Raw genomic sequence first — 23,397 nt, forward strand, 5'->3', positions numbered from 1 at the left:
TATTAGAGGAAAATATAGGAAGCACTCATCAAGATGCAGGAATTGTTAAAGACTTCTTGGAAAAGTCACTAAAAGCAAAGGCAATCAAAGCCAAAATAAACAAAAGGGACTAAAAGCTTCTGTACTGCAAAGGAAAAAATCAAAAAGAGAAGAAGCAACCAACAGAATGGGAGAAGGCCTTAGCACACTACAGAACAGATAGGGCACTTGTCCAGGATTTAAGAAGAGCTTCAGAAACTCCATGACAGCAAAACAAACAACCCTATAAAGAAATGGGAAAAAGAAATGAGCAGGCATCTTTCTTTAAAATTTTTTTTAAATTTATCCTTGATGTCTACTAGTTGAGAAGGATGCATGCCCACATGGACCACTGATCAAGGTGGGAAGGGTTGAGGAACGGGGGAAAATGGATGAGATAACTGCCTCCCACCAGTGAGCGTGAGATCCAGGGCTGGGGGCAGGCTTGTCTGGACAGAAGGTAGCATCCACCAACATAAGTGTGGGCTGGATAGTGTGGTCAGTCAGGGTGAGCTAGGCTGCAGCACCTATTGGTGAGCCAAATGGGATGCGAGAGGGATGCACCGGACCAGTCTGTTAAACATATTGGCATGTGCAAAAACCATGGCTGGGGAAAGGCCTGCTGGGGGTTTGGGGAGCTGCTCTGATTAAGTTGCAGGTCCTGCTGGTGTGTGTGAGGGCCACGTGTGTGGCAGGCAGGATTAGGCTGGTCCACAGCATCCACTGGTTTGCAAATGAGATGGGACTTGGGACAGAACTGACAAATATCACGTGTTCTCTCTGATATAAGGCAATCTTCGTGAAAAATACAAGATTAAAAGATATATAGGTGAGCATGCACATACATATAGTCATCTAAAGGAACAGTATAATAGAGACTATCATATTGAGATGCGAAAACACCTCTACTTTCAAATCAAAGATGGACTCCCAATGAAAGTGTTAAATATCTCTTGCTAATAGGATGCTGGACTCTCTGCCATTGTCCATACCTACGATGTCAGGATACACTTTATTTATTATTTTTTTAAATATTCAGTTATTTTTATTGGAAAGTCAGATATATATAGATAGAGACAGAGAGAAATATCTTCCGTCTGATGATTCACTCCCAAGTGACCACAACGGCTGGAGCTGAGCTAATCCGAAGCCAGGAACCAGGATCCTCTTCCAGGTCTCTCACGTGGGTGCAGGGTTCCAAAGCTTTGGGCCATTCTCAACTGCTTTCCTACGCCACAAGTGGGGAGCTGGATGGGAAGTGGGGTGCACATATGGGATCCCGGCACATTCAAGGTGAGGACTATAGCCACTAGGCCACAGCACTAGGCCCAAGATACACTCCAAACAGCAGAATGACGGACTTATGACTGTTTTTGAAGGACTACACTATTGTAATAATATAGAGGAAATCCATCCAGGGAGAGGACTAGGGAAAGGGAAAATCCCAGATCATATGGAACTGCAACATAAAGTTAAATAATTAATAATAATTTAAAAAAGAAGAAAAAGGAAGTGACCTGTAATGGTATATTTACAGCAGCACAACCTACAATAGCAAAGACATGGAAACAACCCAGATGGCCATCCAAAGAGGAATGGATAAAGAAACTGTGGTACATCTACTCCATGGAATATTATTCAGCCATTAAAAAAGAATGAAATTATACAATTTGCAACAAAACGGCCCCAACTAGAGACCATTATGCTCAGTGAAATACGCCAATCCCAAAAGGTCAAATACCGTATGTTCTCTCTGATATAAGGCAGCCTTCATGCAAAACATAAGAGCAACAGATATATACATAAACATGTATATACATATATAAATGCATTTAATATCTCAAATACATTTGACGCTATTCAAAAATTACCTTTCCCTTAAATAAGAGAAATGCACAAAATATGTGCCTTTTAACTAAGTTGCCAAAATTGTTGATATAAAATTACTTAACATCCTTTAAAAAATTAAACCTATAGCTACATATGATCCAGCCATCCAACTCTGGGTATATATCTAAAGGCAAGGAAATCAGAACGTTAAAGAGAGCTCTGCATGCTCATGTTTGTTCATCACAGCCAAGATTTGAAGCAATCCAAATGTCCATCAACAGAAGAACACGTGAAGGAAAAGTGGTGTGTATATATACATAGTGAAACGTCCGTCAGCTACGGGGAAAAACGATATTCCGTCATTTGCGACAATATGGACGAACCTGAGGACACTAGGCAGGGTGCCAGGCTCGCAAGGAAAACGCCACATGACCTCACGCATCCTGGAATGCAAGGAAGCTGAGCTCATTGAAACTGACAGAACACTGGTTGCCACAGGCTGGGAGGGGAGAGGGGTGTGGGAAATAGGAAGAGGTTAATCAACAGCTCTAATGTTAAACAGGAAGAACAAATTCTTATTTTCTATTGCACAGTACGGTAACCATGGTTAACAATAATGTATTGTATATTTCAAAACGGCTCACGGAGGATAGTTAATATTCTCCACACAGAAATATTTGGTGACTATTAGGCAAATTACTCTCATTTGATCATTATGCAATCTACACATGCATTTACACATCACATTATGCTTAATTATGTGTCAAGAAAAATACAACAAAAATAGTTTTTTTCAAGTTAATAACCATAAAAAATATTGCCAAGAAATATGGGTATCACCATCATGTATTTGAAGAAAAGATGATGATGTCCAAATTCATATAATCAATCAGTCAAGGGCAAAATTAGCATTCTTCACATTATAGGAAGAAAAGGATGATCTATGCCAATGTTATTTTTAAAAGTGAAAACAGAAATGCATAACAATTGTTCTCTGTGTATCAATAAAAACATCAAAAATTGGAAAGCAAACTTGAAAAAGGTGATGTCAGTATTGTCGCTGTCCTAGGTAATAGAGAGAGATAAGGGCAGATGCTTCGATATTTGCAAATCGGAATGCCTATATCTCTTTCCCTCTCTCCGGATGTAGTGAATATTCCATTGTATCCTTAAAAATTTTCTCTTGTAGTACCTTTCTCTTCCGGGTCTCCCATATGGGTGCAGGGTCCTAAGGCTTTGGGCCGTCCTCCACTGCTTTCCCAGGCCACAAGCAGGGAGCTGGAAGGGAAGTGGAGCTGCCGGGATTAGAACAGGTGCTTGTATGGGATCCTGGTGTGTTCAAGGCAAGGACTTTAGCCACTTGGCCACGCCGCCAGGCCCGCCGTACCTTTCTCAAAGACTTTTCCAAATCACTTTTTTCTGAATATTTCAGATTTGTAGATATGTCAACATAATATAGTTACTAAAAAGTGTAATAGGCAAATACAAGAATTTTTATACAGTATATATAATAAACATATACATAGTAAAATGCGTTTAGTTAAATCTCTCTATATTCTTTTAAATCTCAATATTTGAAACATGCGATTTGTAGTCAGGTCTTCTATTTTGACCTAATCTGAAAATATCCTGATTCTTAATTGCATAAATCATTTATATCTAATACATGTAATGAAGTAATTATATCCAAAACTAAAATCTGGTCTCTCTTTTTCTTTTAAAGATTTATTTATATTTATTGGAAAGTCAGATATAAAAAGAGGAAGAGAGAGAGAGGAAGATCTTCCATCTGCTGATTCACTCCCTAAGTGGCTGCATTGGCTGGAACTGAGCTGACCTGAAGCCAGGATCCAGGAGGCTCTTCTGGGACTCCCACGCAGGTGCAGGATCCAAAGACTTTGGACTGTTTTCACCTGCTTTCCCAGGCAACAAGCAAAGAGTTGGATGGGAAGTGGGGCTCCCGGGACATGAACCAGTGTCCACATGGGATCCCAGCACATGCAAGGTTAGGACTTTAGCCACTTGTGCTACCGTACCCGGCCCTTGTCTTTATTTTCTATTAGTTTATACTGTGTTTCAAAATTTTATCCTCTATTTTTTCCTGTCTTAATTTCACTTATAGAGTTTCCAATGTTTAATTGCTCTAGAACTATTTGTATGTACAAGAGGAGGGGGTGACATGCTAAGAATTATAATATGCACATTTAAATTATCATAATACACTTATTATTGAATATTATATAAAGCAGAAGAATCTTGCAATGATATATTTTTTATTATACTATTTTTGCAATGTGATCATATACTATTCCTATGATTATATACATAGAACAAACTCCATAACATATTTTTTTCCTTAAAAGGTCAGCTTTATTTTTTTAAAAAATGACAGAAGCAGCACTGATATTGTGGCTTGGCAGGCAGAGATCCCACCTGTAATGCCAGCATCCCATATGGGTAAAGGTTTGAACCTTGGCTGCTCCACTTCCAGTCCGGCTCCCTGCTAATGTGCCTGAGGAAGCAGTGGGGAACGGTCAAAGTCCACGGGACTGCACATCTGTTAAAAATGCTTTACTACATTTGCTGATCTATAATTGACTTCATTTTTACCTTTACTTTTGGATGCTATTTTCACTGGACACAAAGTTTTCAGGTTAGAGGGTTTTTGTTTTGTGTTGTTTTTAATTTTACAATTCCTTAAAGATGTCATTCTGTAAATTCTGCTTCCATTATTCTGTTTCGTCAGTAGTCACTAATGTTGTAACAATCCTAGTGTTAGTGTGTCTTTTGTTTTTTAAGTGTTTTTCAATTTTATCTTTTTTTAAATCGTATATACTTTGTGTTTGTTTTCATTGCACATATTCTGTTTGGAATTCATTGAGCTATTGAGCTTCTTAAATCTATGAAAAGTTTTTTTTTTTTTGTCAAACTTAGAAGCTTTTAGCTTTATTTCTTAAAAAAATTTTTTTTTGCCTTATTCTCTTGTCCTCTGGGGTTCTACAAATATACACATTTGTCATAATACACCTACGCTTGATTCTCTGTGATCAAACAGGTCACTGAGGACTGTATGGGGAAAATGTGCATTTCACACAGCAGTTAAGATGCTGTGCAAGATTCCTGCATCCTCTACCAGACTGCCTGGTTCAAAATGTGGCTCCCCTGTTTTTGCTCTGGCTTCCTACTGTGTACCTTGGGAAGCAGCAGGTGTTGGCTCCAGCACCTGGCTCCCCTGCTTTCGGTCTAGCTTCCTGCTGTGTACCCTGGGAAGCAGCAGGTGTTGGCTCCAGCACCTGGCTCCTCTGCTTTTGCTCTAGCTTCCTGCTGTGTAACCTGGGAGGCAGCAGGTGTTGGCTCCAGCACCTGGCTCCCCTGCTTTCGGTCTAGCTTCCTGCTGTGTACCCTGGGAAGCAGCAGGTGTTGGCTCCAGCACCTGGCTCCCTGCTTTCGGTCTAGCTTCCTGCTGTGTACCCTGGGAGGCAGCAGGTGTTGGCTCCAGCACCTGGCTCCTCTGCTTTTGCTCTAGCTTCCTGCTGTGTACCCTGGGAGGCAGCAGGTGCTGATTCCATGACATGTGTCCCTGTAAGCCACGTGGGAGACTCCAATGGAGTTCCTGGCACCTGGTGTGGGGCCAGCCCTGCTCCAGATATTGCATACATTTGGGAAGTAAATCAGTGGATCCAGTCAGATCTCTCTCTTTTCTTTCTCGAAGTAAAAACAAACAAACAAATAAACCCCTTTTTTTTTCTTTCGTTGGGCAAAATTATTTCTACTGACTTGTCATCAAGTTCACTGGCTCTTGGTACTGCCATCTCTTATCTGATGAGTGTAGCCAGCAACCTTCATTTTAGGTATGAGGTTTTCTAAAAACAGTTTCTCCTCTCTCTAGAGAGGGCCACACAAGCCTTTTTATGCTCCTCTTTCCCAGTAAGATCTTTGCCCGATTCATAATGAGTGATTGAAGGTTACTGTCTGCTGACTCCAACATCTGGACTCTCTTAAATATGGGTAAACCTTCTCTGTTTCTCCACATCTAATAGTTATTTTTCTGTTATTATATACTGCGTGGTACAGATGATCTACTCTAGACACTCCGGATGCTGTTATCTTCCTTTAGAAACTGATGATTTCTCTCCCATCAGGCAGGGAAAGTGCTGGCTGAGCACTGGGAACTTGCGGATGTCTGGCTGGATGCCTGTCATGAAGGGCACGCTGCAGCGTGTGCTCAGCGTATGACGAATCCCTCGCACAGCCCCCACACCTTGCACATGGTCTTCTTTGACTTGAAAGGTGGAATTTCACAGGGGAGGGGAGGAAGGAAGGGAAAGAGAGAGAGAGAGGAGACAGAGAGATAAAGTTACGTATCTTTTACCAGCCAGTTATTTCGCACAGAGCAGCGCTGGGCCAAGCTGAAGTTTGGAGATTCTTCTGAGTCCCCCATAGAGTTAGTCATCCTCTCCTGTGCCGTCTTTTCCTGCTTTTCCCGGCCATTTGCAATGAGCAGTATTAGAAGTCAAGCAGTTGGAACTCAGAACCGGTGCCCTTATGGGAAACTGGCATCACATATGGCAGCTTTACCTGCCATGCCACAGCACTGGCCCTGGGAGGGAAGATTTCGACCTGGTACCATTTCCCACCACCCTGCCAAGATTTATTCACTTTTATTGGAAAGGCAGATTTACAGAGGAAGGAAGAAACAGAGAGAAAGGGTTTCCTTCTGGTTCACACCCTAAATGGCCACAATGGCTAGAGCTGAGCAGATCTGAAGCCAGGAGCCAGGAGCCTCTTCCAGGTCTCCCTTGTGGGAGGTAGGGTACCATGGCTTTGGGCCGTCCTCGACTGCTTTCCCAGGGAGCCAGAGCAGACGAGGAGCAGCCAGGACACTTACTGGCACCCAGACAGGATGCCAGTGCTTGTAGGCAGAGGATTAGTTAATTGAGCCATCACACCAGTCCCAGAAGCTAGCATCCTATGCTGGCTATGCAGAGAAGGAGTCAGGCTCGATGAAGCATAATGCCCACAACTTACATTCACCTAATCCAGGGAGGGCAAGGGAGGCGTCATATCACATTTCTGAAGTATTTTCTCTGGCATTCTAATATGGCTCAATTATTTAAGAAAAAGCATTTCTGTAGCAAGATAAGCTTGGGTTGTTAAATTACGTCCTGTATTCCATTTGGCCAACATATATGCTAGCAAACCATACTTTTACAAATCACACAGCACAGATATTTTATTTATTCTTTTAAAAAATGTTCTACTTATTTATTTATTTTATTGGAAAGGCAGATTTACAGAGAGCAGGAAAGACAGAGAGGAAGATCTTCCGTCACTGATTCACTCCCCAAGTGGCCACTGCAGAGCCGATCCGAAGCCAGGAGCTTCTTCCAGGTTTCCCACACGGGTGCAGGGTCCCAAGGTTTTGCTCTCCCAGGCCAAAAGCAGGGAGCTGGATGGGAAGCGAGTCCATCAGGATTAGAACTGGTGGCCATATGGAATCCTGAGCGTGCAAGGCGAGGATTAAACCACTAGGCTACTGCACCGCCCCCCCCCCCATATTTATTCTTTCTTTCAACTTAGGCAGCATTGTAAGTGCTTGAAAGAGAGGTAACAGGAAGACGAAATCTCTTCTCTCCTAGGGTTTATATTCTATTACAGACAGACAGACAGACAAGAAAACTCATTTCAGATGATGACAAATGCCCTCCAGCAAATGCAGGCTGTGTGTCGGGAACTGGGTGGGAACGGGGACTGGGTGGGAACGGGGACTGGGTGGGAACGCGTGCAGTTTCGGACAGTGCATCCACCCACACTCTGTGAATACAGCAAGTAAAAGCTGAATGAAATGAGCCAGACGTCGAGTCACATGAAGAACCTTCTAGACCAAGGCCGTGTGTCATGGCGCATGACTGGAGTGAGTTAACCATGCTCATGGAAGGAAGCTTCTAAGTAATCAAAGCAATATAACAGCTTGTGAGGAAAACCTCCCCAAATTTAATGACAAGTCTGATTTTTTTTAACCTATTAATTACTATGTATTGGCAGCAACAAAACAGACACTGCCTAAAATTTTTAACATTTTTACAAACAATGCAAATTCTCTGCTGACTTTTTATTAAGTTGTAGCTTCTATCAGAACAAAGCTTTATTTTTATTTTCTATTTGAAAACAATGTTCTGGGCCCAGCATGATGGCTCAGTGGCTAAATCCTCCTCTTACACCTGCCAGGATCCTGTATGGGTGCCAGTTCGTGTCCTGGTGGCCCCACTTCCCATCCAGCTCCCTGCTTGTGGCCTGGGAAAGCAGCTGAGGATGACCCAAAGCCTTGGGATCCTGCACCCGTGTGGGAGACCTGGAAGAAGCTTCTGGCTTCAAATCAGCTCAGCTATGACCTTTATGGCCACATGGGGCATGCCAGTGGACAGAAGATCTTTTCTCTGTAAATCTGACTTTCCAATAATAAATCTTAAAACAAATAACAAACCAAAACCAAAACAAATAAAAAACAATGTTCTCTATTGGAACTGAAAGAGAAATAGGTACCGCTCCATGTTTTTTTTTTCTTTTGTTTTTTTCTCTTTTTGCTCTCTCTGGGCTCTGTCCCAGTGCACTGGGAAACATTCAGCAACCATAAAAGGATTCCCTGACTAAATGCAACCACACTGTTATTCAGCCACTAATGCAACAGCTGTATTCACCTCAACCCAACTTCCCTCTTTCAGAACCTCCCACGGCACTAGATTTGGGTTGTTGCCAGAGAACTACTTCAATTCCACATTTTAGGAGGAAGAAAGGGAAATACACCCATGATTAATAAAATACATGGTGTTATCAGTCCTGTGCAGTGGGCACTGGATTATCTTAGGAACCTAAAACTGAATAAAAGGGTGTATGTGTCAATTCTGTTTCAGACAGATATTACAGAATAAAGCCCCAATCATTCCTGCAGGAGCTTGACCAGCCCAGGAAGCAATGACAAATAAAGAGAATACACTGTGGAAGAGATTCTGTGTTCTGCCTGGACAACAAAGTGATGCGGTTGGCGTCACAAGCACAGCTAATGAGCACAGGGGTTTTAACCTCAAGATGGTGAGCTGTGAAGAAAAAAAGAAAAGAAAGAAAGAAAATCAAGGATCTTGTGGGTGAGGAAAGCAGAAAGTACAGAAAAATATAGCATGAAAGAATTTTCTGTTCACGAGTACCGGGTTAACTTTATCACAAAAGAAATAAACTTAGCATACAGAAACACATGGTAAATTTTAAAATTATGGACAGGCCAAAGGAAACAAAATAGGGAGGGAGCAAGGAAGTCAGCCTTCCATGATTAAAGAGAAAAAAGGTGCAAGTTTGGGAGTAAGACAGACTAGACACTAGAAACAGAATACTCCTGTTTCCCTCTGATATGACTTATGACACTATGTAATCTCTCATAATCCACCACTGCAAACTTGTACAACCTTGTTTGCTGTGCTCTTGAATGTAATGATAGGTAATGGTTCCAAGCATCACTTAAGAGTCACAACACAACAGCCTTCTAGGAACATACAGCTTATTGGGAGTTCTATAATCACACAGAATTAGGCCGGTGCAGCCACAACCCTCTGCCAAGCCCAGTCTGCCACTTGTCTATAAACAGTTTGCAAGGAAGTAAGAGTTTTCATGTTTTGAAACAGTTGAAAAAATCTAATAATATCTAAATATTCATAAAAATATGAATATGATGAGGGGCTAGCATTGTAGCAATGTCAGGATAAACTGCTACCCTATCATTCCAGTATCCCACATGAGCGCAGGTTTGAGTCCTGACTGCTCCATTTCCAATCCAACTCCTTGCCAATGTGCCTAGAAAGCAGTAGACAATGACCCAAATTGTTGAGCACCTGTCACCCATTTGGAAGATCTGGATCAAGTTCCAGGCTCCTGAAACTGGCCTGGTTCAGCCTTGCTGATGCAGCCATTTGGAAAGTGAACCAGAGGTCCGGGGTGATAGTGTAGTGATTAAAGTACTCACCTTGCACTCGCCGGATTCCCATAGGGGCACCGGGTACCGGTTCTAATCCTGGCAACCCCTCTTCCCATCCAGCTCCCTGCTTTTGGCCTGGGAAAGCAGTCGAGGATGGCCCAAAGCCTTGGGACCCTGCGTCCTCATGAGAGACCCAGAAGAAGCTCCTAGCTCCTGGCTTCGGATTGGCTCAGCTCCAGCTGCTGAGGCCTCTTGGTGAGTGAACCATCGGACGGAAGATCTTCCTCTCTGTCTCTCCTCTTCTCTGTATATCTCACTTTGCAATGAAAATAAATAAATCTTTACCAAAGGAAAAAAAAAAAAGAAAGAAGAATAGAAAGAAAGAAAGAAAGAAAGAAAGTGAACCAGTAGACAGAAGTTTTCTCTAATTCTGCTTTTCAAATAAGCAAATAAGTATTTTTTAAAATGAGATGAAATTCAAGTTTCATTGCCCATAAGCTTCGTCCAAAAATGGTTCGCTCACTTGTTTCATTTTCTGAAGTTGTCCTTGAGCCACTGAGTCAAGCGGCAATAGAAGAGTCATGTGGCTTTCTGGCCCTTTATAGTGGCCGTCTGTTAATGCCTGACAGGAAGGATCTTCAACATGCCTAGCCTCTAAATTCATTTGAATTCTGTTTTGCAACATCACATGAGATGGTTGTCAGGCATGTTATTCTAACCTAACAATTGCTAAGCAGCAATTTTATATTTAAACTTACTACTTCATAATATTGAAATGATCTTCATAATCTCAAGAAATACATTTTTTTAATTTGTAGAACTTCTTAGGTATGATACATCATTTTCTTCCCACTGTTTCTGATTTAAAGTTTGCAATAGGCCCTTTGAATGTAACGATAAACAGCAATTCCTATAGTGGACGCCAGGCAATCTGTGACAACATAGAAGCAATGAGCGCCAGTGATTCAGTGTTAGAAAAAAAAAAGTTTTTTTTTTTTTTTTAGGATTTCTGAACCTTGCAGAATGTGCACATTAAAACTCATTCTAGGATGACTCAATTTTTGTTGCTGACCATGCGGGAATCAGCAGGCCCCTGGGAGCAGTGTGCTTTCAGCAAGGCCGTGCAGGAAAGGGAGACGCACCAGGCAGGGCCTGCCGTGCGCCAAGCTCTGCAGCAGGAAATGATTTACCAGGACGGGGGCAGGGCCTCGCTATCCTAGTCACGGGCAGAGACAGAGAGGAAAGTGCCAGGAGGCCAAAGTGGCAGAAAAACGGGCAAAAGTTCTGGGTGGGGGAGGAGGGGAGTTCTATTGGTCTGGGCAAGGGTGTAGTTGAGTATTTAGTGAGGTAAAAATGTAGACACAAGAAAGGTAAGATTTCTTGAGAAGAGGGAAGAACTTGTATGGAGAGAAAGTTGCCATGGAGTTTGTAAGAGGAATGACGAGTCATGGCTGCCAGAGGGCAAACAATTCCGTAAGTTCTCTCTCTTGTCGGGGAGAAAACCTTACTGGATACACGCTGGCAATCAGTAGGGACCCCAGGGTGGGCCAGGGCATGGAAGCAAAGATGAAAAAGAGGAAAGCAGTCTAGAAGAAAAGCTGTTCTAGATATGCCTGTAAAGAACTAAGATACACTGAACAAAACTGCCTTTAAGGGAAAACCTCTTTTTTTTTTTTTTAAAGTATGTGATACGAGTCAGTATAATGGCTCAATTGGCTAATCCTCCAACTCCAAACACCAGCATCCCATATGGTCACCAGTACGTGTCCTGATTGCTCCACTTCCCATTCCAAATTCCTATTTATGACCTGGGAAAGCAGGAGAGGATAACTCAAATCCTTCGGACCCTGTACCCACATGGGAGACCTGGAAGAGGCTCCTGGCTCTTGGCTTCACACTAGCTCAGCTCTGGCCACTGAGGCCATTTGGGGAGTAAACCAGCAGATGGACGAGCTTTCTGTCTGTCTCTCCTTCTCTCTGTAAATCTCCCTTTCAAATAAAAATAAATAAATATTTACCTAAAAAAGTATAGAAAAGTATAGAAAAAAGTTAAGAACCCAAGAATGTAAACTTTACAAGTAATTGTCATTTACTAAAAGAAATACTGGATATTCTAAGATGCATGGACACATTATTCATGATCAGAAAAGAGTTCAGTCAGTGGAGAAAGACCATTACATGATAGGAACAGAATTAGCAAACAGAGACACTAAAAGCACCATAACCAAGCTCTCTAACATTGCAGGATGCAAATGAAAATAAAAATATAATGAAGAGAGAAATGGAGATTCTTTAAAAGGAACTTCCTGAGATAAAAAATATATATATAATTTTTGAAAGAGAAGTTTAATAACATGGGTTATTAGATTATATACTGAAGAACAGCAGATACAAGTAAACAGCACTGTAATTTATCCAAAATGAAGCTCAGAGAGAAAACTGCATGAAACATGAAGGAACACTGTTATAATGGTTGTTTGTTGGGTGTGGTGCAGTGCCTCAATTGGTTAATCCTCCCCTTGCAACCATATGGGTGCCAGTTTGTGTTCTGGCTGCTCCACTTCCAGTCCAGCTCATTGCTCGTGGCCTGGGAAAGCAGCTGAGGATGGTCCAAAGCCTTGGGATCCTGTACCCATATGGGAGACTCAGAAAAGGCTCCTGGCTCCTGGCTCCTGGCTTCGGATCAGCTAAGTTCCAGCCATTGTGGTCATGGGGGGAGTGAATCAGCAGATGTTTCTCTATGTATTTCCTTCTCTCTGTAAATCTGCCTTTCCAATAGAAGTAAATAAAACCTCAAAAAAGTTGCTTATTATACACAAAGGGTTACAATGTTATTGAACAGATTATAATAAGCTAAAGAGGCATGTCATAATCACAGAGCAATCACTAAAACCCAAACAGAACAGTTAGCCAATCGTTGGGGGGTGGGGCGGCACAAATTACCTAGCACAGAATATCTTAAGCATTATTAATGCAGGTGAAGGGTTAACAGGAAATAAAGAGCAAGACGGTAGATTTAAAAACCAACCATATTGGAGTGTACACTTGGCCTGGTAGTTAAGATGCAAGTTCAGCTGCCACAGCCGAGCAGGGACGCCTGGTTTCAATCCCTGGCTTTCCTCCTTGCTCCAGCTGCCTGGTAACGCAGCCCCTGAAGAGCAGTGCCCATGACTCAAGGCACCGTGCTCCTGCTGCCCACAGGGCAGACCTGGGTTGAGTGCTGAACTCTTGGCTTTGTGTCTGGCCTGGCCATGATAAGCACTTGAGGGAAAAACTTGCTGATGGTCACTCTCTTTTTCTCTTTCAAAAGTAAAATATAACCAATCATAGTAATGCATTCCCTGTAAGTCATCCGAGTACTCCAATTAAAAGATACAAAAAAAAAAAAACCAAACCAAGACCTACATACATGCTATACCTATTATAACAAACATAAAGAAATAAGATAAAAGTAAATGGATGAAGGCTACAACATGCAAACTGGAATTTTAAGAAACTTGGACAAGTCACATCAGAAAAAGAAGACAAAACAAGCACTGCTATCCAAGTGCCATTTTTTATGACCAAGGGGTTGATTAATTTATTTAAAAGCTAAACTAATTCTAGAAGTGTGTACATAGTACTGTATCTACAAAGCAAAAGCTGACAGGACGGAAAAGAGACATGAATACAACTTCCGTGGGAGACATCAACACTCCCCTCTGTCACTGCAGGGCCAGAGCCCCCACAGCACAAGGAGGGGATACAAAGACCTGGGCAGCACACTCAGATGAATTGAGGTTCACAGAGCTTTCCAATCCACATGGCAGAGCCTAACTTTCCACAGCGCCCATCAACTATTTACCAAGAAATGTCCTGAGCCAAGAATTAAGCCTATGTGAGTTAAAAAAGGCTGAAATCAAATGCAGGGGGCGTGCATTTGGCACGTTAAACTGCCAATGAGGACACCTGCATCAGAGTGGCTGGCTTCAAGTCCTAGGTCTGTTCCAGATTCTAGCTTTCTGTTTCCCTGGAAGGCAGTGGGTGATGGCTCAAATACATGGGACACTGCCAACACCCATGTGGGAGAACGAAACTGAACTCTGTCTCTTGACACTGGCCTGGCCCTACTCAGCTGGCTCAGGCACTGGGGGAGTGAACTAGCAGATGAGATCTCGCCTTCTCCTTCCCCTCCCCCATCCTTCTTTTTCAAAGAAATCAAATCAATAAAAAATGATTATCAAAAAGGAACTATGCAAAATACATCCTCTCATCACGGTGGGCTTAAATGTAAAATTTCCCAAACACATAGAGACTAAGCAATAGCTTCTGAAATAATTCTGAGTTCAATGATAATGAAAACCCAACACATGGAAACCCATGACATTCTGCTAAAAAGGTGCTTGGAGGACATTTATCATTTTCTGTCTTATTATTAGGGGATAAAAGGCCTAAAGTCAATTATTCAAGCTTCCAGGAAAGGCAGTTAGACAAAAGGAGCAAATTAAGCCAAAGTTAAGTAGACAGTAACAAAATAGTGAAGAACAGAAGTCAATAAAATAGACACCTAAAAATATAGAAAAATCCATGAAGCAAAAAACGGGTTCTTTGAAAGAAAATGAATGCAACTGATAAAACTCTGACTAGTCTGAAAAGGGGAAGACAGAATATAATCACTAAAGAGAAGAGAAGTTGGCAATTTGGACAAGTGTTTAGTGATTTTAAGCAACAAGATGTCGTGCTCAACTCCTAAGGGGGGAAAAAAATGCATGCTGAGATGACTGATACCTGTGGTAATAAAAAAGTATCATCTACACTGGAGTCCATAATCAGAGAGCCAGTTCCAGCCCTAGCTCCTCCTTCTGATCCTGCTTCCTGCTAATTCATCCTGCGAGGCAGCAAATGATGGCCGGAGGGCTTGGACACCTGCCACCTGTGAGGGAGACTCCAAAACGCTTCAGGTTCTTGGCTTCTGCTGGTATTTTCAGACATTTGGGGGAGGGAAACCAGCATATGTAAGATTATTTTCTCTTTCCACCTTTCAAGTAGATAAAAATAACGGTTTGTTTTAAATAGGCAGGTAATAAGAGGAAAATGTGCAAATGGAATATTTCTGTCCCTTTGTTGTAGTACCGGCTACATGGATGTACAAATAATACAGTGGCCGGGCCAGGTGCGGTAGCCTAGCGGCTAAACTCTTGCCCTTGCATGCGCCGGGATCTGAAATGGGTTTCAGTTCTAATCATGGTGGGCCTGCTTCCCTGCTTCGGGCCTGGGAAAGTAGTTGAGTACGGCTCAAAGCCCTGGGATCCTGCACCCAAATGGGGGACCCAGAAGAAGCCCCAGGCTCCTGACTTTGGATTGGCGCAGCTCCAGTCATTGCTGCTACTTGGAGAGCGAATCAGTGGATGGAAGACCTTCCTCTCTGTCTCTCTTCCTCTCTGTATATTTGACTTTCTAATAAAAATAAAATAAATATTAAAAAAAAATGCAGTGTCAATGAACTATTCTTACATTACACTGATGTGGATTTCCTGATCTTGACATTGTTCTACAGCTACATAAAATATAAATAACATGGGAAACATGAATGAACATTTCTATACATATTGATTAAAAACCAGAACTAAGGGGCCTTGCACAATGGCTCAACTGGCTAAAGCTCCAACTCCAAGCATTTCACATATTTGAAAAGCAGTACCGGTTCATGTCTTGGCTGCTCCACTTCCCATCCTGCTCCCTGCTTGTGGCCTGGGAAAACAGTCGAGGACGGCCCAAAGCCTTGGGACCCTGCACCTGCGTGGGAGACCCGGAAGAAGCTCTTCTGGCTTCTGGCTTCAGATTGAATCAGCTCTGGCTATTGCAGCCACCTGGGTTGTGAACCAGCAGCAGATGGCAGATCTTTCTGTTGTCTTGCCTTCTTTTTGGAAACCTGTGTTTCCAATAAACTTTTTTTTCTCCCCCAAACTAGGAAGTCAAACTGAAAAGCCTGCAGACTATGATTCCAGTTACATGACATTCTGGCAAAGGTAAATCTACAGAGAGTGTAAAAAGTATCAGGGAGCTGCCAGGGGCTGAAGCAGAGGGGGGAACAGGAGGCCTGGCGCATAGAGTGCTCCAGTATAGGATGCTCTACTCTGTAGGTTACAGCCATCATGCGTGCATGCCACTGTGCACCTGCCTGAATCCACAGACCGTGCAATTGTGTGCAGCACTACGAGTGAACCCCAACGGGCACTGTGAAGTTTGGGTGACTGTAACATCTCAGTGCAGGCTCATCAACTTAAGAAATGTGCCCTATGACTGAAGACTTTAAAAATAGGGGAGACTACACATACATGGGGGTGGGGTGGGGTAGTATGGGGTATAACTGTTACTATCTTTTCAATCTTACTGTGAGCCTCAAATTGTTCTAAATAAAAGAGTTTTCTAAATAAAAACTGGAAGCAGCCACTACTAACAGGATAACAGCGATATAGTTTTTTTTTTTTAAGATTTATTTTATTTTTATCACAAAGTCAGATATTCAGAGAGGAGGAGAGACAGAGAGGAAGATTGTCCATCTGATGGTTCACTCCCCAAGTGAGCGCAACGGCCGGTGCTGTGCCGACCTGAAGCCAGGAGCCAGGAACTTTTTCTAGGTCTCCCACATTGGTACAGGGTCCCAAGGCCTTGGGTCGTCCTCGACTGCTTTCCCAGGCCACAAGCAGGGAGCTGGATGGGAAGTGGAGCTGCCGAGATTAGAACTGACGCCATGTGGGATCCTGGCACATGTGGAATCCTGGACTTTTAGCTGCTAGGCCACGGTGCCGGGCCCTAGTGATATGTATTAAAACAGAACACTACTTAGCAATTGAAAGAATGAACCACAAGTACAAACAATACAGATGATCTCACAAAGAGAATACTTTCTTTCTGAAATATTTTGGTACAAGCAAAATAGCAGGGATGGACTACAGATCAGTAGTTACCTAGGTTAGGCTTCAGGAGAGTTTTTTGTTTTTGTTTAAAGATTAATTTTATGTATTTGAAAAGCAGTGTTGGAGAAAGGGGAGCTATATCCCTGCAAAGGCCAGGACTGGACCAGACCAAAGCCAAGAGCCAGGGACCTCATCATTCGAGTTTCTCACATAAATGTGGGTAACCAAGCACTTGGGCCATCTTCCGGGGCTTTCACATGCCACGAGCAGGGAGACAGACCAAAAGCAGAGTAGCCAGGGCTTTGAATCTGTGCTCTCAGCTCTCCAATTTTCTAATAGATCTGTAAAGAGCAATCTAGTAACTATCCACATGGTGTTTGAATTTAATTTCTCGACCTTTGTTTTGTCTTTGTGAAATGATTTCCAAAGCCTCTTCCTAGTCTAGGCTTCTGCTAAGCTTTTAGTAACTTGAAATTAATAAGGAATATGATACATCTTTATATGGACTCTAGCACTGCAGACAGTATACTTGGTTTACAATCTTTGCTCTTACTGGTTTTGCATCTTCTTTTAATGAATTCTAAACATCTGACCTTACTAGCTTTGAATATTTCTCCTCCTTGGAATAGTCAGACCACAGACTATAAGGATTGTACAAGAGTTTATTAACTTTTCTCGTGTCAGGTAATCTCCATAGTTTGATATATAGTCTGTGAACTGATATCCTTACTGACAAAATAATGTCTGCCATTTCTAATATTTAAAATATTATTTAATCTTCCACCTGCAGGTCCACCCCCCAAATGACTGCAACACCAATGCGTGGGCCAGGCCAAAGTCAGGAGGCTGGAATTCCAATCTGAGTCTCCCACATGGGTGTCAGGCACCCAAGTACTTGGGCCACCTTCAGCTATGTTCGTAGGCAGGAAGGTAGATGGAAGGTGGATGGAAAGAGGAGCCATCTGGATTCAAAATCCACTACAATATGGGATGCTGGCATCATAAGCAGTAGCTTAATGACACAATTCCAGCTCTATCATTATTAATTTTATAAGACATGATATTTGCATTACTGGTCTAGGAATCATTCATAATGATCAAATACATTTTTTTTTGTTTCTTTACAGAAGATATAGTGTCCCCACATTTTCTGTAATCTTCTACTACTTTTGTAGATCTAAAGACCATCAGTGTTTCAGATTAGCAAATGTTATACTGAAATATTCCATTTCTATGTAAGAATAGGCAACGTTGGCAAAGAAGTTCATCAAATTTTGAGCTAAAATTTTGTGTTCATAGAAAAGAAGTTGTAATTAACATCCTCTGGTTTAAACTTTTGTTGGAGAGAGAGTTGCATTAAAAAAGAAGAAGACTTGAGCAAATGATTACCTATTCCAACAAAAGTTTCATCTGGCAGAATAAACTCTGAGTGCATTTGAGAATTATCCTGTCTTCTCACTTTGACAAATAAAAAAAAAACCCACTAAGATTGTATATCTATACGCTAGAAAGCAGTCAACGTTTTGAATATACCTGCTTGATGGTATTCTCTGGTAAACTCAAATAACTAAGCAGCAAGACATGAACTAATCTTGCAAGTAGATTTTAAAAATATGTATCATCTCATTTAATAATTTCAATCACAATACTAAGATAGAAAATGAAGTCCTAGGCTATACTTAATCATTTCATTGTTAAATAGAAAACGCATCAGCTTTTCCCTGTAACCCCATCGTCATGTCAAACTTTAAGATGGACTGTTGAGGAAAGGAAGCTATAAATCAAATTGTTCTTTCACTTCCTGACTGTTGTTAGTCACACCCCCCAACACATGCAGACACCACACTCACACACTGAGTTAGTCACACTCCCCCCCGACACACATGCAGACACCACATTCACACACTGGGTGTTAGTCACACTCCTCTCCCACACACATGCAGACACCACACTCACACACTGGGTTAGTCATACTCCCCCCCACACACATGCAGACACCACACTCACACACTGGGTTAGATACAATTCCCCCCCACACACACATGCAGACACCACACTCACACACTGGGTGTTAGTCACACTCTCCCCCCCACACACACGTGCAGACACCACACTCACACAGAGTGTTAGTCACACTCATGCACATCAGCTAAGTATTTCCCTCGCTATCACCCTCCAAATGTACTAAATGTTACCTTCAAAAGCACTTGCTGGTGTTTTGAGCCTCCACACTTCTCATTATTGACTTCTTGTGTAGAAAGTGTCTTGATACTAAAACGTGATTACATAGAGAAATGAATCTGTATTAAAGACACAACACTTTGGGTCTGGTCTGGTAGCTTTATGGCTGGGGTCCTCGTCTTTCATGCACTGGGATTCCATGTGGACGCTGGCTCAATCCTGTCCGCCCCGCTTCCCACTCTGCTCCCTGCTTGTGGCCTGGGAAAGCAGTTGAGGACGGCCCAAAGCCTTGGGACCCTGCACCCATGTGGGAGACCCAGAAGAAGCTCCTGGCTTTGGATTGGCTCAGCTCCCGCTGTTGCTGCTGTTTGGGGAGTGAATCAGCCGACAGATCTCCCTATCTGTGAATCTGACTTTCCAGTAAAAAATGAATAAATCTTTAAGAAAAACAAAACAAGGCAAAGCACTTCAATGCTACTTGATTTGTCAAAACTGGGGAGAAAAAGTTAGTGTTTCAATCATTTCTTTAAAGAAATAAATAATGAGTGAAAAGGATTAATGTGCTAAAACCAAGCCTTCTGACTCACAGGGCCACACAGTGCATGCAGACAACCAGTCCAGAGGCCTGGCTAGCTGCAGCTGACTCTCCAACAGGAATTTTTAAACCCCAAGGCCAAATTCACAAATCACAGGAGCCAGCCAAGTTGCTCATGAAGATTCCAAGCCCTGAGCTAATTGTCACAGTTCTGCTGTGACCACTGAATCACAGCTGGCCAATGCGAAGCTAAAAATAGTTCAGACTATAGTCTGGGGAAGCAAGACACAATCATAGGATAACAAAAACAATTTAATGAAACTGTTTGTGGCAGGCACTTGAATTTTCCAGAAAACCAGCTCTGGAGTTATCCCTGAAACTAAAAATCAGCTACTGTAAGGTGGCCTTTTGTTTCCTCCTTTAAAGCATCGTAAGGCAACTGGTGGAAAACAAACAAAAACCTGGCATATGTGCTGAGGTCAGATACACAGGTGAGAAGTCAAGCCCAGGTCCAGTCAAGTCCGCATCAAGCATCATTACCCAGAATTCCCTAGCTCCTTGCTGGCGGGAGGTGGGAGCAGGTGGGCTCTGCAGGACCAGGGCATGTGGGAAGCACAGCAGCAGCGGGGAGGACCTCAAGGATTAGTGGCTTCAGGAAGGACATAACGCATTTGTCTTTTCTGCGTCAGACCTTGTAAGACGGCCTTCGAACCGTCTTCTATACCAACTCCCTCCGTTACTGTTTTCCTTACTTGAGTAGGATTATTAGGGAGATCAAAGATCATGCTTTTACTTATTCTGCAGAATGACAGTTTGTCATCTTGGGAATTACAGCATAAAGTAAAAATTAGAGATTTTTTTCAGGAACTTATTTTTCTATCTACAGAGAAAGCTCCATCATACCATTTAATCTAGAAAAATCAGTTACTTTTAAAGGAAGGACAGTTTCGAAACCAACAGGATAAATGGAAGGAAGATCACTTAACATCCACACACTAGTTTTAAGCGTTTTTTTTCCCAATTAAAAAATTATTGCTTTTTTATAGAATGTTAATGAGGGAAATTAATTTTTTTTGTTCTATACAGGAAGGTCATGGGCATAAACACACGTATTGTCTTGAAAAAAAACCTCTATAACTGCGGAGTGGAAAAGTTAGACCTCCATCAAGTGGTGAAATAATTGCCTAATTCTGCATACAGACGCAGAATTTTCCAAACTCATCCATTTTATTCTATCCTTTTGAATTAACTGTTTTGGTTCTCCTTGGCTCAACTACAACTTGTAAATACTTCACTCTAAAGTACAGTCTTCTTGAATTATTTGTTAGCATAAAGCAAAGCAAATGGTTCCCTACTGGTGAACCCAAGGACACAAAAAGTCAGTTACGCTTATTCTTAACTCAGGAATAAGTGAAAACAAATATTACATCAATTCATAGCTTCTAGTTTTTTGCTATTTGCTTGTTTCTGTGTTTCTGCTATTTATACCACTGTAGCACTACTGATTTCATGCTAGAAAACATGTTTTTCTACTCTTGCTTTAATTTGTTTCATAAAACACTGAATTATCATTTTCACATAATAATAAACCTTGTCATTAAGAAAATATTGTAAAAGTAATGAGTTAATTTATTTTTGAAAGGCAAGGAGAAAAAGACAGATACATAGAGAAAGCAAGAGAGCCCCCATGAGTAGATTCACTGCCCCAGTACATGAAATGGTCCCAGGCTGGGGTGGAAGCTGGGAGTTGGGAAGTGGGCCAAGGTCTCTGACGCAGTACCAGAAACGCAAGCACCTGGGCCCTGAATCCTGCCTCTCGGGGTTTGCATCAGCAGAAGCTGTGTTCAGAAGCTGGGTGGTTCCAGGACCCAGGCACCCTAATGCACGTTACAGATATGTTCCCAGCTAAGGCCAAACACCCACAGTTAACATAAACTTCAGTGAGAGTCACTGAGTCCAGATCTGACTGTGTGGCCCTGAGCAATTTCACTGAGGATCAATACGATGGGGAAGCCACATGGCTGCGGTGTATGAGGGAGAGCTGTGAAGTGTTTATAGTTCCATTCAAATTTGAGTGCCTTGTTCTCTTCATCCATCCCATAGGAGGATGCAATTAAGCGATCTCAGAGGATTTCTAAACATTCTTTGATATTTACATTTGAAACACATCTAAAAAAAAAGAACCCTTCTGACAGCCTACTTTCATAATTAATTAAGCGACTTGGGGAAACAATTAGCCTTCTCCTCTTACCGAATGAGTGTGAAAGCAGAGAGGTGTCAACAGCACATAGGTCAGTAAGAAAATGGGGGGTTAGGTCTGAGTCTTCCTGACTCCCAGCCCTAAGTTCTTTCTGTCATACCAAGGTTGTGACCATCACCTTCACAATTTTGTGAATTTCAAATCTACCTTCACCAGGGCATCAAGAAACTTTAGCCATTGCTTTTTCAAACTGGTTACAATGAAAGGTTTAGTAAAAAGATGCAAATATATTTTGGTCAGATGATTAAACTGCTAGTAGCTGAATGTTTACGTATGACGCCAACAGACCAAAGCAGCTCAGACCAAACTGTCTAGCTACTTGTTTGATTTATGTGATGACCAATTTGAGGTCTATGGGCATGATGGAAACCCTGTCTAGCCCCTCCCCAAAAAAGATTTGGGTTCTGCTTTTGCTACCAATTAAGGATTGCTTGGGCCCCTGCCACCCACATGGGATATCCAGATGGAGGTCCTTGCTCCTGGCACTGACTTGACCCAGCCCTAGCACTGAGGCTATTGGGGGGTAAACCAGTAGATACAAGATTTCTCTCTCCCTCTCTCTAACTGTTTCTCAAGTAAATAAATCTTAAAACAAAACAAACTACACAGAGATAACATCAAATATTGTACTTGGCTATTGTGAATTGCATCAGGCAATTCATGTTGGGGCCATACAACAGTTGTCTGGGACACAGTAAGCATCCACAAACACTAGTTCCTTTCTCTGATTTACTAAACTTTAGGGAAATAGTGGATGTTTTCCACTCTTTGTATTCCTCAGAGGGCTTCCTTAAGTGTAAACCTCTAAGTCCCTGTCCTCAGCCTCAGCAATCAGGAGCTGCACCGCAGCCAGCCCTGACTATAATGGGGCTGAACAGGTTTGAAATCAACAGATATGAGTTTGAATCCTGGATACAGTCTGAAGAGCCTGTGACCTTGAGCAGTTCACAAAACCCCACAAAACTTCTCATCTTACAGTGAGAATGCTATCTAGTGCTTCATCGGTTTGCTTTTCATAGTCACAGTTAACACTGTAAATACTCTGAAAAGGGCATGTCTCTTTATCTCTCAATCTTCCCTACTATTATGAGCGAGGTTAAAAACTCTAAGATATGCTGGTGGGATGAGGCAGGAGATCAATTTACAAAAGGATTCAAAGGTAGGATAAACATGCTGCATCATGGAAAGGAAAAATACAAACCAGGCTTAATTTGCGTCAACTCTGGACACCGTGTTCTCGTTTCTTTTTCTTTCCTTGTGAATGGGCCACAAATATGCCTTTCCTACAGGAAAAGGAAAGGGAGGAACATATTAGTGAAGAGCATTTGAAACATGCCTTATATTCAAGTATTTTTAATCCGCAATGAAGCAGAATCAGCCTTTTATATACTGTTTGATCTGTTTTAAAACAATACAATGTTTTTAGCTGATTCATACAACTGAAAATGTCATAGGTTTAAGCAGTCAAGATAAGTTTTCTTTCATATAAATAAAAATGTTCCTTGGTACAAAAAAATTTTCAAAAATAGCAATACTTTCAGTGAAGATGACTTAAGTACTCAAGAATTACAGGAAGTATTACAGGTTATTACACTATGCCAAAAACCATCGTTCTTAAAGCGCTCATAACTTTTTAGGTAGAGGAAGAGTGCTGAGTTATACAAAATCTAGTAAAGACCTAGAATTGAATGCCCAGGAAGATATATACATA

The 23,397-nt window shown here is 41.9% G+C and overlaps 1 protein-coding gene across 3 annotated transcripts in view; it reads right to left on the reverse strand.

Annotated features, from left to right (window-relative positions):
- Positions 1 to 23,397, reverse strand: part of PEAK1 (pseudopodium enriched atypical kinase 1) — a 294,399-nt gene that overhangs the window by 143,630 nt on the left and 127,372 nt on the right. For 2 of the 3 annotated variants that reach the window (XM_040969691.1, XM_040969690.1), the window contains one exon: positions 22,888 to 22,969. The gene's annotated coding sequence lies outside the window, so the exon portion shown is untranslated. Of the gene's footprint in view, positions 1 to 4,281; positions 4,324 to 22,887; positions 22,970 to 23,397 lie in introns of those variants that run through there. The other variant, XM_040969692.1, reaches the window with a different exon arrangement.

The sequence above is a fragment of the Ochotona curzoniae genome, unplaced genomic scaffold (assembly GCF_017591425.1).
Source record: "Ochotona curzoniae isolate NIBS_2020 unplaced genomic scaffold, NIBS_Ocur_1.0 scaffold_4701, whole genome shotgun sequence".
Taxonomy (NCBI): Eukaryota; Metazoa; Chordata; class Mammalia; order Lagomorpha; family Ochotonidae; genus Ochotona; species Ochotona curzoniae.